This window comes from Topomyia yanbarensis, chromosome 2 (assembly GCF_030247195.1).
Source record: "Topomyia yanbarensis strain Yona2022 chromosome 2, ASM3024719v1, whole genome shotgun sequence".
In the NCBI taxonomy this organism is placed as follows: Eukaryota; Metazoa; Arthropoda; class Insecta; order Diptera; family Culicidae; genus Topomyia; species Topomyia yanbarensis.
This window is the reverse complement of record NC_080671.1, coordinates 411,837,216-411,854,030: the sequence shown is the minus strand read 5'-3', so window position 1 is coordinate 411,854,030 and position 16,815 is coordinate 411,837,216.

Sequence of the window (16,815 nt, the reverse complement as noted above, 5' to 3'; positions counted from 1 at the left end):
CGATCCGACAATTTTCCCAGAACACTAGCTCCACCTTTTATTCACAGTCCCAAACACTTATTTACTGGTGGGTTACCTCTCAGGTTTGGGAACAATTTTTCACTAGTGGTCTATCCCCCATGTGCTTGTTCATATGTCAGTGGCGCCATAATTTCAAATGTGGCCACAGTCCCAACTACAAATATATTTAAAATGACCGTTAAAGCGGGCGATGCTTTGTTTTTGAGTGTTATGTCTGTTAGTCTGTGACGAAAGTACCGTTGGAATCCATTATCGATGTCACGTTCTCTAGCTTGTCGCTAGTAAGGATCATGAACTTGAGAGTTAGAGAGGAGTACTCATATGGCGGACGAGATTTGGTGACAACCAGTGTCAGATGACGTACCTCGACATGAAACTTTTCGTCAAGGCTCTCCACATAGACACCGGTGCTCCGACGATGAATGAAGACAAGTCGACGGAAGCGCAACGAGGGCATGCGATTCAAAAGTGCCTAAAATGGAATCAAAGAAAGGACGGTGGAACGAGACACTAGACACTAAGCACTCTCCGGATTGCTTGCTTCAGAGCACGAAGATGCGTTCAACAAACCAAAACTAGAACAGATCCAACAGGGAAAACAAATCGAAATGGTGAGTGATGCGAAAGCAATTATGTAATAAAATCCCCCAGAAGTAGGATTCGAACCTGCAAGCTTTGAGACTCCGGCCCAATACACAAACCCGTATGCTATCCCTGGGATATGCTGACATCCCAGAAAGAACACATGATGATCGCATTGGCGACAGTTCCTCTAAAGACCACACCCTAGTAATAATTGATGTTTTGCGGTGGTTTTATAAACACTCAAAAAACTTAGATTGCACTTGTAGCGTGCTATAAAACTTAGATTGTTACTTGGGCACATAACTGTAGTTGCCATTCCCGCTAGATACCAAGGCCCGGGTTTTTATTATCGTCGGTGTCCAATTGTAACCATTGTACTTCGGTGGGTGACAGAGCAAATAAAGACTGCCGAATTCTGGTCCCTAATTGCTTTCGCTTCACTCACCATTTTTATCTGTTTTCCCCAATGGATGTCACCAAAAAGTCTCAAATAATGTATTGGCACTTACATCATAAACCAAATAAATGAATTATTTGTATTGTCAAAAGCTATTTTCAGAACCGAGCGCTGGTCTACATCGCAAATTCGCGACAGAAGTCGATGAGAATCATCACGGTGAGACTGCCAACAGGCTTTATATTTGGTCCAACGCTTTGTAGCTGCAGCTTGCAAGATATTTTGTCACTTCTGGAATCATAAATAATTTTTTTAAAACAAATATCTAGTGCATTAACACAATTTCCAAGTACCGCTTGGTGTGGTTTCATTTTCCGAAAATTCACTGTATTTAAGTGGAACTCGCAAAAGTACTCAAAGAATGAAAATTCAATTCTTAGGGAACATTTTTTAAGACGGTCGGTTAGCTACTGATGAGACGAAGCCGACTTATTAAAGTTAGGTAATATGCTTTTATGCACAAGGTTCATTCCAATTCAAGCATCAACAATTCACTGGGAATCTTCTTTCAAAAAGAATTCCAAAATCCAACTACCAAATTTTACAACACTGCATCGCACGCCGCAACGCAATCGCATCACATCGTTTGCAATAAAACCTCTAGATCAAAGACTTGTTGCACCTCTTTTCCGGAGAGGAAAAGAGGGAGAGAGAGAACGAATCAAAAACAGAAAAGAGCAAGGCGGATCAAGCGAACGCGAGCACGGTACTGACTACACGAGAGCCCATCTTTCGAGCCGATTGCCGTTTGATGTGGTTTTCAGCGCGCGGAAGTTATCCCAGCGCCGCACCCCACCACCGTTCTTCGTTCATCACCCATTCGGTAATAGTCGGCTGGCTATGAGCAGCAGACGCCACCTTTCTGTGAATGGCTTTGGCTTCTCTTTCTTGATCTGTTGGCGGCCCGCAGAGGCGACAGAGGATGGCAGCTATGCGCGGGGATATTTTTGTTTTATCTACTCGCGGGCATCGGGTTACGCATAAAGATTCGATATGAAAACCGCCTAATAAGGTCGTAAATTGGTGCGATGCGCGTCGTCGTGTTGCGAGGATCGTCGTTAAGCTCTGCTATCGCGGCTGTCGTAGGAACGGAGCCTCCGGCTTATAGCGTTCCGGTTCGTTCGTAGAAGGCGGCTAAGGCGTCTGCGAAAAAATGAATGGAGAAAAATGAAACGGCGATTAGATATTGTGGGGCTGTGCCAGTAAGGCGCTTAGGTTGTGATTTGATTTCTGCGGTTGGTTGGAATTTTTTTGCGGTTCCTTCTGATGTGACTTTGATGTAGGGTGTCGGGTTTCGATTGAAAGCTTAACGTAAATAAAACACTAAAACATTTAGAAAACTATTGGCACGAAACTAACGAACCGGTTTCAGCCATCTGCACCTAAAGCTGCTTACGACGTTTATAATCAATGTTCTTGAGTATCGATCATTGGTAGGGAGAGCTTCGTTACTCAGTTGACGTTTAAATCGTAACACCCGTTTGACAGAAGTGATTGATTAGTTTTATTTGCTGATGGTTTGCGTTTCTCGGTTGCTGGAAAAGATTTAATTACCTGTCAAGCACAGAATGCCTTTTCAAGTTAGCAGAAAATCATTATTAGCAGCACAGATTTTCACTTTCTAGGTTTGAGTCTCGTCTATAGATTTTCAAGTTACGAATTTTGTGTTTCGAGTTTACTGCTTCGATCTTCGAGTTTCGAAATTCGAATTTCGAGCTCCGTGTCCCGTGTTTTGAGCTTCGAGTTTCGAAATTCGAGTTTCGAGTTTTAAGATTCGAGTTTTGAATTTCGAGTTTCCAGTTTCCAGTGACGGCGCCGGCAGTTGAGTGGTAAGCGTGACCGCCACTCATTCCAGTTGGCCTGAGATTTTTCTGAGGTGAAAAAATCTGTGGTCACGTCTTCCTTCGGAAGGGAAGTAAAGCCGATGGTCCTCGGTCCATGAGTTGATGGATCGACATCTACTCCAGATAGCGGAGTCTCCTCTCTGTCTTCGGAAAAGAAGATGTAAAATCCAATTTCTACACGTACCAACAAATATCTCCTCCTCCCGTGATACTTGTGGAGTGCGCAGTAGTATATACGGCCTCTAGCAAAAGCAAGTATCGGACTAACATTCCTTTCCTTTCCTTCCGTGATCTACGTTCGGGCCAGGCCGGCGCCGGTATTGATCAATAAAACTCTTTAGGCTTACCAAGGAGTTGCACATTGAAAGATGGTTCGCTATTCTCAAGCATATTTATCTACTGATTCCCTGTGCCACTTCAGCTAGTCCAGATCGATAACGAAGTAGCAGCCAGAGGTGGTAGCACAAGCTCAAGCTCCAGTTTTCAGTTCCCAGTTTCTAGTTTCCAGTTTTCAGTTCCCAGTTTCCAGTTTCCAGTTTCCAGTTTTCAGTTTTCAGTTTCCAGCTTCCAGTTTCCAGTTTCCAGTTTCCAGTTTCCAGTTTCCAGTTTCCAGTTTCCAGTTTCCAGTTTCCAGTTTTCAGTTTTCAGTTTTCAGTTTTCAGTTTCCAGTTTCCAGTTTCCAGTTTCCAGTTTCCAGTTTCCAGTTTCCAGTTTCCAGTTTCCAGTTTCCAGTTTCCAGTTTCCAGTTTCCAGTTTCCAGTTTCCAGTTTCCAGTTTCCAGTTTCCAGTTTCCAGTTTCCAGTTTCCAGTTTCCAGTTTCCAGTTTCCAGTTTCCAGTTTCCAGTTTCCAGTTTCCAGTTTCCAGTTTCCAGTTTCCAGTTTCCAGTTTCCAGTTTCCAGTTTCCAGTTTCCAGTTTCCAGTTTCCAGTTTCCAGTTTCCAGTTTCCAGTTTCCAGTTTCCAGTTTCCAGTTTCCAGTTTCCAGTTTCCAGTTTCCAGTTTCCAGTTTCCAGTTTCCAGTTTCCAGTTTCCAGGTTCCAGTTTCCAGTTTCCAGTTTCCAGTTTCCAGTTCCTGCTCCAGTTTCGATTTCGATTTTGGATTTAGAATTTTCGATTTTCGATTTTAGATTTTCGATTTTCGATTTTCGATTTTTGATTTCTGATTTTCGATTTTCGATTTTCGATTTTCGATTTTCGATTTTCGATTTTCGATTTTCGATTTTCGATTTTCGTTTTTCGATTTTCGTTTTTCGATTTTCGATTTTCGATTTTCGATTTTCGATTTTCGATTTTCGATTTTCGATTTTCGATTTTCGATTTTCGATTTTCGATTTTCGATTTTCGATTTTCGATTTTCGATTTTCGATTTTCGATTTTCGATTTTCGACTTTCGACTTTCGACTTTCGACTTTCGACTTTCGACTTTCGACTTTCGACTTTCGACTTTCGACTTTCGACTTTCGACTTTCGACTTTCGACTTTCGACTTTCGACTTTCGACTTTCGACTTTCGACTTTCGACTTTCGACTTTCGACTTTCGACTTTCGACTTTCGACTTTCGACTTTCGACTTTCGACTTTCGACTTTCGACTTTCGACTTTCGACTTTCGACTTTCGATTTTCGATTTTCGATTTTCGATTTTCGATTTTCGATTTTCGATTTTCGATTTTCGATTTTCGATTTTCGATTTTCGATTTTCGATTTTCGATTTTCGATTTTCGATTTTCGATTTTCGATTTTCGATTTTCGATTTTCGATTTTCGATTTTCGATTTTCGATTTTCGATTTTCGATTTTCGATTTTCGATTTTCGATTTTCGATTTTCGATTTTCGATTTTCGATTTTCGATTTTCGATTTTCGATTTTCGATTTTCGATTTTCGATTTTCGATTTTCGATTTTCGATTTTCGATTTTCGATTTTCGATTTTCGATTTTCGATTTTCGATTTTCGATTTTCGATTTTCGATTTTCGATTTTCGATTTTCGATTTTCGATTTTCGATTTTCGATTTTCGATTTTCGATTTTCGATTTTCGATTTTCGATTTTCGATTTTCGATTTTCGATTTTCGATTTTCGATTTTCGATTTTCGATTTTCGATTTTCGATTTTCGATTTTCGATTTTCGATTTTCGATTTTCGATTTTCGATTTTCGATTTTCGATTTTCGATTTTCGATTTTCGATTTTCGATTTTCGATTTTCGATTTTCGATTTTCGATTTTCGATTTTCGATTTTCGATTTTCGATTTTCGATTTTCGATTTTCGATTTTCGATTTTCGATTTTCGATTTTCGATTTTCGATTTTCGATTTTCGATTTTCGATTTTCGATTTTCGATTTTCGATTTTCGATTTTCGATTTTCGATTTTCGATTTTCGATTTTCGATTTTCGATTTTCGATTTTCGATTTTCGATTTTCGATTTTCGATTTTCGATTTTCGATTTTCGATTTTCGATTTTCGATTTTCGATTTTCGATTTTCGATTTTCGATTTTCGATTTTCGATTTTCGATTTTCGATTTTCGATTTTCGATTTTCGATTTTCGATTTTCGATTTTCGATTTTCGATTTTCGATTTTCGATTTTCGATTTTCGATTTTCGATTTTCGATTTTCGATTTTCGATTTTCGATTTTCGATTTTCGATTTTCGATTTTCGATTTTCGATTTTCGATTTTCGATTTTCGATTTTCGATTTTCGATTTTCGATTTTCGATTTTCGATTTTCGATTTTCGATTTTCGATTTTCGATTTTCGATTTTCGATTTTCGATTTTCGATTTTCGATTTTCGATTTTCGATTTTCGATTTTCGATTTTCGATTTTCGATTTTCGATTTTCGATTTTCGATTTTCGATTTTCGATTTTCGATTTTCGATTTTCGATTTTCGATTTTCGATTTTCGATTTTCGATTTTCGATTTTCGATTTTCGATTTTCGATTTTCGATTTTCGATTTTCGATTTTCGATTTTCGATTTTCGATTTTCGATTTTCGATTTTCGATTTTCGATTTTCGATTTTCGATTTTCGATTTTCGATTTTCGATTTTCGATTTTCGATTTTCGATTTTCGATTTTCGATTTTCGATTTTCGATTTTCGATTTTCGATTTTCGATTTTCGATTTTCGATTTTCGATTTTCGATTTTCGATTTTCGATTTTCGATTTTCGATTTTCGATTTTCGATTTTCGATTTTCGATTTTCGATTTTCGATTTTCGATTTTCGATTTTCGATTTTCGATTTTCGATTTTCGATTTTCGATTTTCGATTTTCGATTTTCGATTTTCGATTTTCGATTTTCGATTTTCGATTTTCGATTTTCGATTTTCGATTTTCGATTTTCGATTTTCGATTTTCGATTTTCGATTTTCGATTTTCGATTTTCGATTTTCGATTTTCGATTTTCGATTTTCGATTTTCGATTTTCGATTTTCGATTTTCGATTTTCGATTTTCGATTTTCGATTTTCGATTTTCGATTTTCGATTTTCGATTTTCGATTTTCGATTTTCGATTTTCGATTTTCGATTTTCGATTTTCGATTTTCGATTTTCGATTTTCGATTTTCGATTTTCGATTTTCGATTTTCGATTTTCGATTTTCGATTTTCGATTTTCGATTTTCGATTTTCGATTTTCGATTTTCGATTTTCGATTTTCGATTTTCGATTTTCGATTTTCGATTTTCGATTTTCGATTTTCGATTTTCGATTTTCGATTTTCGATTTTCGATTTTCGATTTTCGATTTTCGATTTTCGATTTTCGATTTTCGATTTTCGATTTTCGATTTTCGATTTTCGATTTTCGATTTTCGATTTTCGATTTTCGATTTTCGATTTTCGATTTTCGATTTTCGATTTTCGATTTTCGATTTTCGATTTTCGATTTTCGATTTTCGATTTTCGATTTTCGATTTTCGATTTTCGATTTTCGATTTTCGATTTTCGATTTTCGATTTTCGATTTTCGATTTTCGATTTTCGATTTTCGATTTTCGATTTTCGATTTTCGATTTTCGATTTTCGATTTTCGATTTTCGATTTTCGATTTTCGATTTTCGATTTTCGATTTTCGATTTTCGATTTTCGATTTTCGATTTTCGATTTTCGATTTTCGATTTTCGATTTTCGATTTTCGATTTTCGATTTTCGATTTTCGATTTTCGATTTTCGATTTTCGATTTTCGATTTTCGATTTTCGATTTTCGATTTTCGATTTTCGATTTTCGATTTTCGATTTTCGATTTTCGATTTTCGATTTTCGATTTTCGATTTTCGATTTTCGATTTTCGATTTTCGATTTTCGATTTTCGATTTTCGATTTTCGATTTTCGATTTTCGATTTTCGATTTTCGATTTTCGATTTTCGATTTTCGATTTTCGATTTTCGATTTTCGATTTTCGATTTTCGATTTTCGATTTTCGATTTTCGATTTTCGATTTTCGATTTTCGATTTTCGATTTTCGATTTTCGATTTTCGATTTTCGATTTTCGATTTTCGATTTTCGATTTTCGATTTTCGATTTTCGATTTTCGATTTTCGATTTTCGATTTTCGATTTTCGATTTTCGATTTTCGATTTTCGATTTTCGATTTTCGATTTTCGATTTTCGATTTTCGATTTTCGATTTTCGATTTTCGATTTTCGATTTTCGATTTTCGATTTTCGATTTTCGATTTTCGATTTTCGATTTTCGATTTTCGATTTTCGATTTTCGATTTTCGATTTTCGATTTTCGATTTTCGATTTTCGATTTTCGATTTTCGATTTTCGATTTTCGATTTTCGATTTTCGATTTTCGATTTTCGATTTTCGATTTTCGATTTTCGATTTTCGATTTTCGATTTTCGATTTTCGATTTTCGATTTTCGATTTTCGATTTTCGATTTTCGATTTTCGATTTTCGATTTTCGATTTTCGATTTTCGATTTTCGATTTTCGATTTTCGATTTTCGATTTTCGATTTTCGATTTTCGATTTTCGATTTTCGATTTTCGATTTTCGATTTTCGATTTTCGATTTTCGATTTTCGATTTTCGATTTTCGATTTTCGATTTTCGATTTTCGATTTTCGATTTTCGATTTTCGATTTTCGATTTTCGATTTTCGATTTTCGATTTTCGATTTTCGATTTTCGATTTTCGATTTTCGATTTTCGATTTTCGATTTTCGATTTTCGATTTTCGATTTTCGATTTTCGATTTTCGATTTTCGATTTTCGATTTTCGATTTTCGATTTTCGATTTTCGATTTTCGATTTTCGATTTTCGATTTTCGATTTTCGATTTTCGATTTTCGATTTTCGATTTTAATTTTATTTTAGATTTTAATTTTTTTATTAATTTTAATTTTAATTTCGATTTCAATTCAAATTTCGATCTCTTAATTTCTGGATTTATGAATTCCTGAATTTCTGAATTCCTGAATTTTTGAATATCTGAATTTTTGAATTTCCGAATTTCCAAATTTCTGAGTTTCGGAATTTCGGAATTTTGGAATTTCGGAATTTCGAAATTTCAGAATTTCGGAATTTCAGAATTTCTGAATTTCGGAATTTCTAAATTTCTGAATTTCTGAATTTCTGAATTTCGGAATTTCGGAATTTCTTATTTCTGATTTCTGTTTTCCGATTTTCTGATTTTCTTTTTGCCTTTCTCATATAGAAAGGTTATGCAATCACTCTGAAAAACGTCAACCTAATCCCGGCCCGGAGGGCCGAGTGTCATATCCCATTCGACTCAGTTCGTCGAGATCGGAAAAAGTCTGTATGTGTGTGTGTATGTGTGTATGTATGTGTATTTATGTGTGTGTATGTGTGTGTATGTGTGTGTGTATGTGTGTGTGTGTATGTATGTGCGTATGTGTCAAATAATGTCACTCATTTTTCTCAGAGATGGCTGCACCGATTTGCCGAAACTTAGTCTCAAATGAAAGGTGCAACCTTCCCATCGGCTGCTATTGAATTTTGGATCGATCGGAATTCTGGTTCCGGAATTACAGGTTTCAGAGTGCGGCCACACAGAAATTTCTCATATAAACTATAGGAAAAATATAAAATAAAATTTTTATTTTTGATGCTAAATGTGTTCAAGGTGCATCAAACGTCGAGATTTGATTCAAACTCGAAAAAAAATTTGACGACAATTCACTTTTTTGGATTTTGGCACATTTTTGCCTTTCTCATATAGAAAGGTTATGCAATCACTCTGAAAAACGTCAACCTAATCCCGGCCAAATTTTTTTTTCGACTCGCATAAGGTTTCTGAATTTTAACAGGGGCGTAGTTGATGGTTTACGGAGAGGGGTTACACCCCCCCCCCTCTACTGTTCACTCCCCTCCTTTAAAAATCTCCCTAAATCACCCCTCAGACCACCACCCCATCCAGTCCTCATACCCCTCCCTTTCAACTCCATCATCTTTAAACCACCACTATATCACAAAGCATACCAATTTAAGCTGGGGAGTCGTTCGTTCATGGGACTTTCGCCCTCGTCACATACCCACCCCCGCATGACAAAATGAGTTAGCAAGCAGATAACATTGATCTAATGCTGATTAGGCTAATGGAGTATAATATTTTTTTGTTTCAAGTGTTTCACCGTCGACACGTAGCTCATCAAGTTCGTGGCTGGCATGCCATTGTGTATAAGAGCAGTGTACTAAGAATGTAATGGACATTTCCACAATTATGTTGAACATAAAAAGCCTCCGTGCCATAGTTTAGAAAAATGAGAAAGGCACAATTGCACCGCTAGGTGGATTAAAACAGGTTTTTTTTTCTAATTGTTGGCAGTTTTGATTAAAGGTAAAAAATGCTGCGCTGAAAACCAATGGGGTTGTGATGATTAAGTTGAAGTCGTGGCAATATGGAAATACGACTGTACAAAATGTTGGAATCATTATATCCATTATGTGTATATCATTTACTGTAGCATTAAAACAATGATTAACGCTGAAAAAAAAAAAAAACGAAATTTAACTTATATATTATTGTTAATATGTTTTCATGTCTAATAAGGAGGGCTACATAGGTCAATCACTAGAAAAGTTGACTTTTTATCTTAAAACCGGTAACCGTAAATCCGATTTATGACAATTTCAATCTAAAAAGTTGATGTTTGGACGCATAGAGCTTTGTTGAGAACATTAATCCAGCGCTGTTTTTATCATGGCCGGGAACAAACGTCTCAGCCTGGGCACAAACCCTGAAACACTTTCCTGAGTCAAGGCTCGAAACGTTTGTTTCAGTCCAGACACAATTGCGTCGGCCAGCACACATGGAACTGGGATTCTACTGATTTATTTACTGATTTGAACTAGTTCATCGTATTTCTTTTAAATTATTACATCATAGTTGTCCTATTGGAGCTGTAGAGCTAGGGTCCCGCAAGGGCTCTCCATTAGAATCACTCACCACAATTGCAGACGAGATGGGAAATGTCACCCACTATTTTTATTTTCTGATTTACTGATTTTCTGATTTGCTGATTTCCGATTTCTGATTACAGTCTTGATTCGTTGTTTGGGCCAGACCCTCTGTCGAACTAACGGCTTTGATTTGCTACTTGGACCAGCTGACAGATGTGCAAAACTCGTCAAAAGAGACGACAGTAGTCTAAATACATCTGTTGGAATCTTTAAATATTTTTAGATTGATTTTCAAAATTTAATATGAGATTTTGACAATTAGATGATTTTAGTCCGACTAAAAACCGATCCAGTTAAACCAACCAGAGAATCACGACCGTACTGATTCCTGACTCCTGATTGTTCTAATTTCTTTTAATTATTCCTGAAAATGTCGCTGAAATATATTTCAATGGTTTGATTTAGAAGTATTTTAGTCGATGATTCACGAAATCGCTTTCGATCGTTGAACAGTCGTAAAACACAAATATATTTTAATGTCTCGCATTTTTATGGCAATCAATAGGCCAATTTGCTCCACGCCAAGCGAATTTGAAATATAGAAATTTTATTGCTTCTACTTAGTGCCAATTAGTGCGGAATATTGTTATTTACTTGTCCACAGTTTTTCGGCGCGTTGTGCGGTGAAATCCTCGCTTCATTAAAATTCGCATTCGATCGGAACGAAGAGCGAGAACGCTAATCCCCTGATATTAAAGTTCCGACACTCGAATTGTCATAATCAGGTCCATTACGGTTTACGGCCTCGCCTTTTACTAGCCCGTTCCTATTAAAGAGGTTCTACTGATTAGTCGGTGTCTGGTTTCCAAAGAGGGTGACTTAATCGAACATTTGATTTTAGGCCCACTAACAATTTAACCGTGAGCTATCACGGATTTGTGTAGATGGCCAGTTTTACGGTCCTGGTCATAATAAACTGAGTAGAATTTACCGGGACTAGCGATTAAATTGCTGTTCTGTCGTTAGAACATGTCTTTAGCGTGTCTCAATTGATGGAGATAACTTCGAAAGAAACGATCGGTGGATGATCTTCAAAAAGTAGTTTGATGCTTAGCGCGTTGATATTGATTTGGATGGAGTCGTTATCAGAGTGCATCCTTTGGAACAATCAGGCAAAGTTTCAACTTAGTTTTAATGCAAAATTTATTTGAAAGGCGCTTCTCAAAAAAAGTGGGTGATTACTTGTTAACATAGAAACGACAGTTCAAATATCAATATTGTGCTACATGACAAAACATCCAGTACTGTGTTGGTTTGCCCCAGATAATGTCTCTTGTCTGTGGAACCCAACACCGAATGAACGACAAGCAACGAATCTGCTTCGAGATCCAGAGAAAATACAGCTACTAAAAGCCAATCAATGTCACCGATCGGAACGACTTCTGGAGATTCACGTGGCCGTAAAAATTTGCCAAGCGCCATCGTTAAACTCGCCCTCCGGGAATATTATTACGACACTAACTCGTATGGTACGGTGGCTGTAACTGTGAGCGAAGAGACGATCATTCGTCGACAAACAAATGTTATAAAAAAATCGCCGGGCAGAAATGGGACGGAAGAGTCGAGACACATAAAATGATAATGGGTAAAGCACGACATAAATTTTCGGTGAAAAAAAAAAGAAAATAAACACCTTTGCGGGCGATCGCTCGCCTGGCAGATCTTCGACCATCCGAAATATTATTCAAAATCGTGCGAATATCCCGCACAGCGGACCAAAGGCTATCGTGGCTTGATTTTTATCCACCGCCGATCGAACGCATTAGTATTCGTCTTATCACCTGTTAATTAAAGTGTCAACCGAAATGTCCCCATAATTTTGTTCGCATATTAGCATTTTATTCCGCAACCGCTCGGGGAGGCGCGGTGCGGCTCTGTATAACCAGGTTGCAATACGGCGGTCACTACGACGACAACGGCGCTGACGACAGATAATAAGGCGATTTCGATGGCACATGCTGTGCCGTGACACAGATCGTGCAAAACGTGTTGTTTGATTAGGATCTTTTTGCTTTGTTTGCTGGATAAAATCTACAGTAAAATTTCTAGTCAATCATTCTAGTTTCTCATAATAAGCTTCTATCTAAATCATCTATTTTTATGTCCGATTATCGATCCACGACATGTTTCGATAGGATGTATAAATATTTGCTCCAAGAAATTAAACCGTTTTCGCACGATAGTACAAACAATCTATCTCGATTCACGTAGAATTTAGAATGCGCGCCAAATTTTTGCTTAAGGGTGTACTTTAGTTCGCTTATATCTAGAATTCAATTTTCTACCGTTTTCAAGGCTTCAGTCATTAGTCGAATTTCATGCTTCCTATTGCAACATACTTATCGAAAATATTTTGTAAAATATTCATTAAAGTAACAAACAGGAAAGCTGGTCCTAAAATGGTTTTTCAGCAATAAATTAAGATTTACAGGGTGCTTAATTATTTTCGAAGATTGTATTTGATTAGATCTTCCATCTACATATGTAGTCGTAACATATTTTTTTAAACAAACATTTCAACCGATTTTGATGGAAGATGATGGTCCTTCGATGTGAAATTCAACACTCTTGTTAATTAATTAAATAAATAACATTGGATCTTGCGTTTCGAATTCTCCTAATCAGTAACTGACAGCATCTTGGCGCTAGTTACGCGTATTACGTTATGCACTAATTTGGTTTAATTCAAATTTAAATATTTGCATAGTGCCAAACATTTATTTCACCAATCAATAGCAAGATTTCGGTTCCGATTTCTCACTATCAAAGCAAAGATTTTTTGTGCTTGCTTCCCGAGACTTCACTCGGAACTGTCACACAAGACGTGTATTTGGGATTAGTATCTAACTGGTGCTAGGACGAAATCTCCTACCTAATATCCAATATTTTGTCTAGTTTAACTTGACACATCTCTTATAATTTTTTAATGAAAAAAACCTGTACATCCCTTATTTTGTAGGTGTGTCAATGATGCCTCTGTTTTGATTCTGATATTTGCTCTTCAGTTATCGAAATGGCGTTCGGAAAGAGAATTTAGTGCATATCGCGTTAATCCCAACAATTCGCATGTAGAGCTCACTAAAAGTTATCAAGTATGAATCCTTGGATAAAGAGGATGTTTCCTATTCTTCATCTTCACAAAAATAGCTGTACATATAAAACAAGTGCTATACAGACAATAAAAGGAAAATGTAAAAAAGAGGGGTTTCTCGAATTTATCTCACCAGTAGCACCACAGAAGAAGAGAAAGTGCACGCGACTTGCTATGACGTGTGGAGATTCATTTTCGCAACAGGAGAATATTTGCTTCCTGTTCTGCTGCTGCTTAGGGGGTCATTAATTGCTCTCCAGTGACCGTGTAGTACTTTATGATCGCGGTTGGCTCTTTTTTCTTACTTGTGGCCATTACAGACCAGGAGTGTCAACCCGTCTTCTTTGGCTTTGGTTCCTCACTGAAGGATACTGGCTTTTGATTTGGAGGTATTAGAAACAGTTTTTACAGTGTTGCAGTTGTCATTATTACCTGAACATCAGCCAAAAATTTAACAACCCTTTGTTGATTATGTGATGATATTGAAGACTTTGTATTGGATTTACTTGTCGAAGACAAGTTTTTCTTAGTGACGGTTTATGATAGTGAACCGTTTCAACATAGGTCACGTAGGAATCTGCCATTGATACGTGGAAAGCGTTGTCTGCGGAATGGTATTGCCTTGTGATGTGAATTGTAGGTTCAGGTAGGAAGGCGGCATTCTTACCATGTAATCATTATTGCAAAATAGGTGACAAGGGATGCGTCGAAAATAGCTGAGCACCGACCGGCTGGTTTGCCACCTATTTTTGTGGCGAAGAATTTTGGGGCGACACCTGGTAGTCGCTAGTCGCCGGTGAAACGCCAATTATTTGAATACGCCAGTTTTTCTTATTGCCGTATTTTCTCACTTTTCGGATCGAATTTTTTCTCTGAAAAACTATTTTTCGCTATTTTTAGAATGTACACTGTGTTTCTAGATGTTTTCTGTGCACTTTTACTGTACTTGCATCGGGAATCGACGGCCCGTAATGTAGGGAATTTTTTTTTTCATTTCCCGGAATTCGATTTTCACAAGCTGTCACCACTCGCGTCAGTCGAAAATATACCGAAAAATGCGTTTATAAGCCACTTCACGCCGTATAATCGTTAAATTGCACCGTTATTCACACTTTCGATAACCGAGAGGCAGTAAACTGTGCCGAAAATGATAAAAATTAACCGACTCTAAGGGAGCTCTACGAGAGTCAACTGCTCGCGACGAAAATACACACTCGAATCCCTATTCATATAACATTCATGAATAGCCCCAAAGTCTGGGCCTTGTAAAGGGTTAATCAATTTATTTGTTTCGTATATATAAATATATCTAAGAATGTTATAAATCGCGCTTAAGCGAAGCGAAAAGTTATGCTATATTTTTACGCGAGGTTATAAAAAAAGATTCCATGTTAAAGGCTTAAACTTTTTGTTCAATTTGTAGACTTTATTATAAATATGCAAACAATAAATTATATAAACATATTCGTTCATTTGAGAGATATTAATGCGGAAAGTCGACGTGTTTTTTTCAGTTAGAGTCCCGGATTGGAAGAGAACGACTCAACTTTGTGTATTAATATCTCTCAAATAAAGAAAAATATTTTAACGAAAAACGCTTTTAATCCACCTAACAGTGTGATGAGACATTTCTTATAATTCTTATCACTCTCTTCGGATATTATATCGATTGAGAACATTTAGAACTTGATGCTTCGCGATGTTTTTGATGACACATACTACATGGGATAGTGGCAGGACTCAGAGAATCGCTCAAATCGGCATAGGACAACATCAGTGCTAGAAATCTCAAAGGCTAAACCAAATCAATGAAAAAGCGGAAAAATAGCCCATAAAATAGACATGCAAACGAATTATTGCTAATGCTCCGTTTATAACATATCTAAATTCTTCAATCAATGCAATGTGTAGGAAAAACTGAATTTTCCTAAAGGGGTTATATATGTTATGCTGAGTCAAAAAATTCGAAAAACAAATTTTTGAATGTATTTAAAGTTCATACTCTCAATGGCGTTTTTGCTCAAATTTTCAACGCGGCTAAGCACTAAGAATTAAGCGCTGAAATTTCAGTTCTTCATATCTCGCTACCTCTGAAGTGCATGCGTGCATAATTCAATCCCTAATTCTAATGCCAAAGAACAAATACATAAAAATCGTTAGAGAAAATCATCATCATTACAGAAATTTTCTTTTTCACGAAACTTTACGATAACCTTCCGTCACTTTTATTAAAAATTTTCAAATACTTCACAAACTTTTTAGGGACTCGTTTAAGCAGCTTTTGTTATATTGCGTAGGAATAAAGCTGAAAATTTATTAATTTTCTCTATCTGCAACATATATATTAATTTAGGATACTCTTTTAACATAAACTATCGCACAAATGGGAATAGGGTCGCCGAATTTTGGAAGAAGTCGATGAAGTAACCCCTTGAAAACTACCTAAAAATTGGTGTAGCTCGATGCAATTAAAAAAAAATCATCCTCAGAAAATGGGGTATACCTATTAATGTGTATAATGAATACAGTAAAGACCCATTTTCATTAGCTCCCTGGTGTATTTTAGGCTGTCAAATCGTCGCTGTTGTGCTATCTTATGATAAACGCCATTTTGAGGTAAACTGAGTTAGATATGCCACATTACTTGTCTAAAAAAATCCCTACAAAGTGGCGTTTTCAGAATTTTGACATTCTGCTTGGTTACTGAGATATAGCGAGAAATGTGCAGAGAAATTATTAATTTATTGCTTCAAATGACTGTGTCTGGGGATTGGCTCAAGTTATCTTGATGCATAAGATGGTTTTATGTGTAAAATTATCTGAGAAACACAATGGCATAATCGTTTTCAAAACAAAAATACACGAATTGTGAGAAAAATGCAGTTTAAGTTTTAATCTGTAAATATAGTATATTTGGCAACACTGTAACCAAAAATAACTATTGTTTTCTAGATTCCCTGACTCATTTCCTTCAAAATAAATCTCACCGATTGTTTATTGACCAAATGAAGCCAAAGATATGAATAAAAGTTGAAAATTGATTTTTTTCTATGGAAAATTTTCCATGCACGGTTATGACACGTCGTACAAATTTTGTCATCAATACACACCTATGACACGTGTGAGTGCGTCTTTTGCATACATTTATAGTGAAAACTCGCAACATAGTCAACCGATCTTCGTAATATTTGAGAGATTAATACAGAATAGATAGAAGCATAAATGGTCTTCTTTGGATTGCTTATACCATTTATAAGGTTCAAAATATTCAATCTCAAACTTTAAAAAATCGTTTTTTCGAAATGTGCTAAATGGCGCTTGCCATAAGAAAGCACAACAGCGACGAAATGGGGACATTGACCAAATCGGAACATTTTTTTTCTTCATA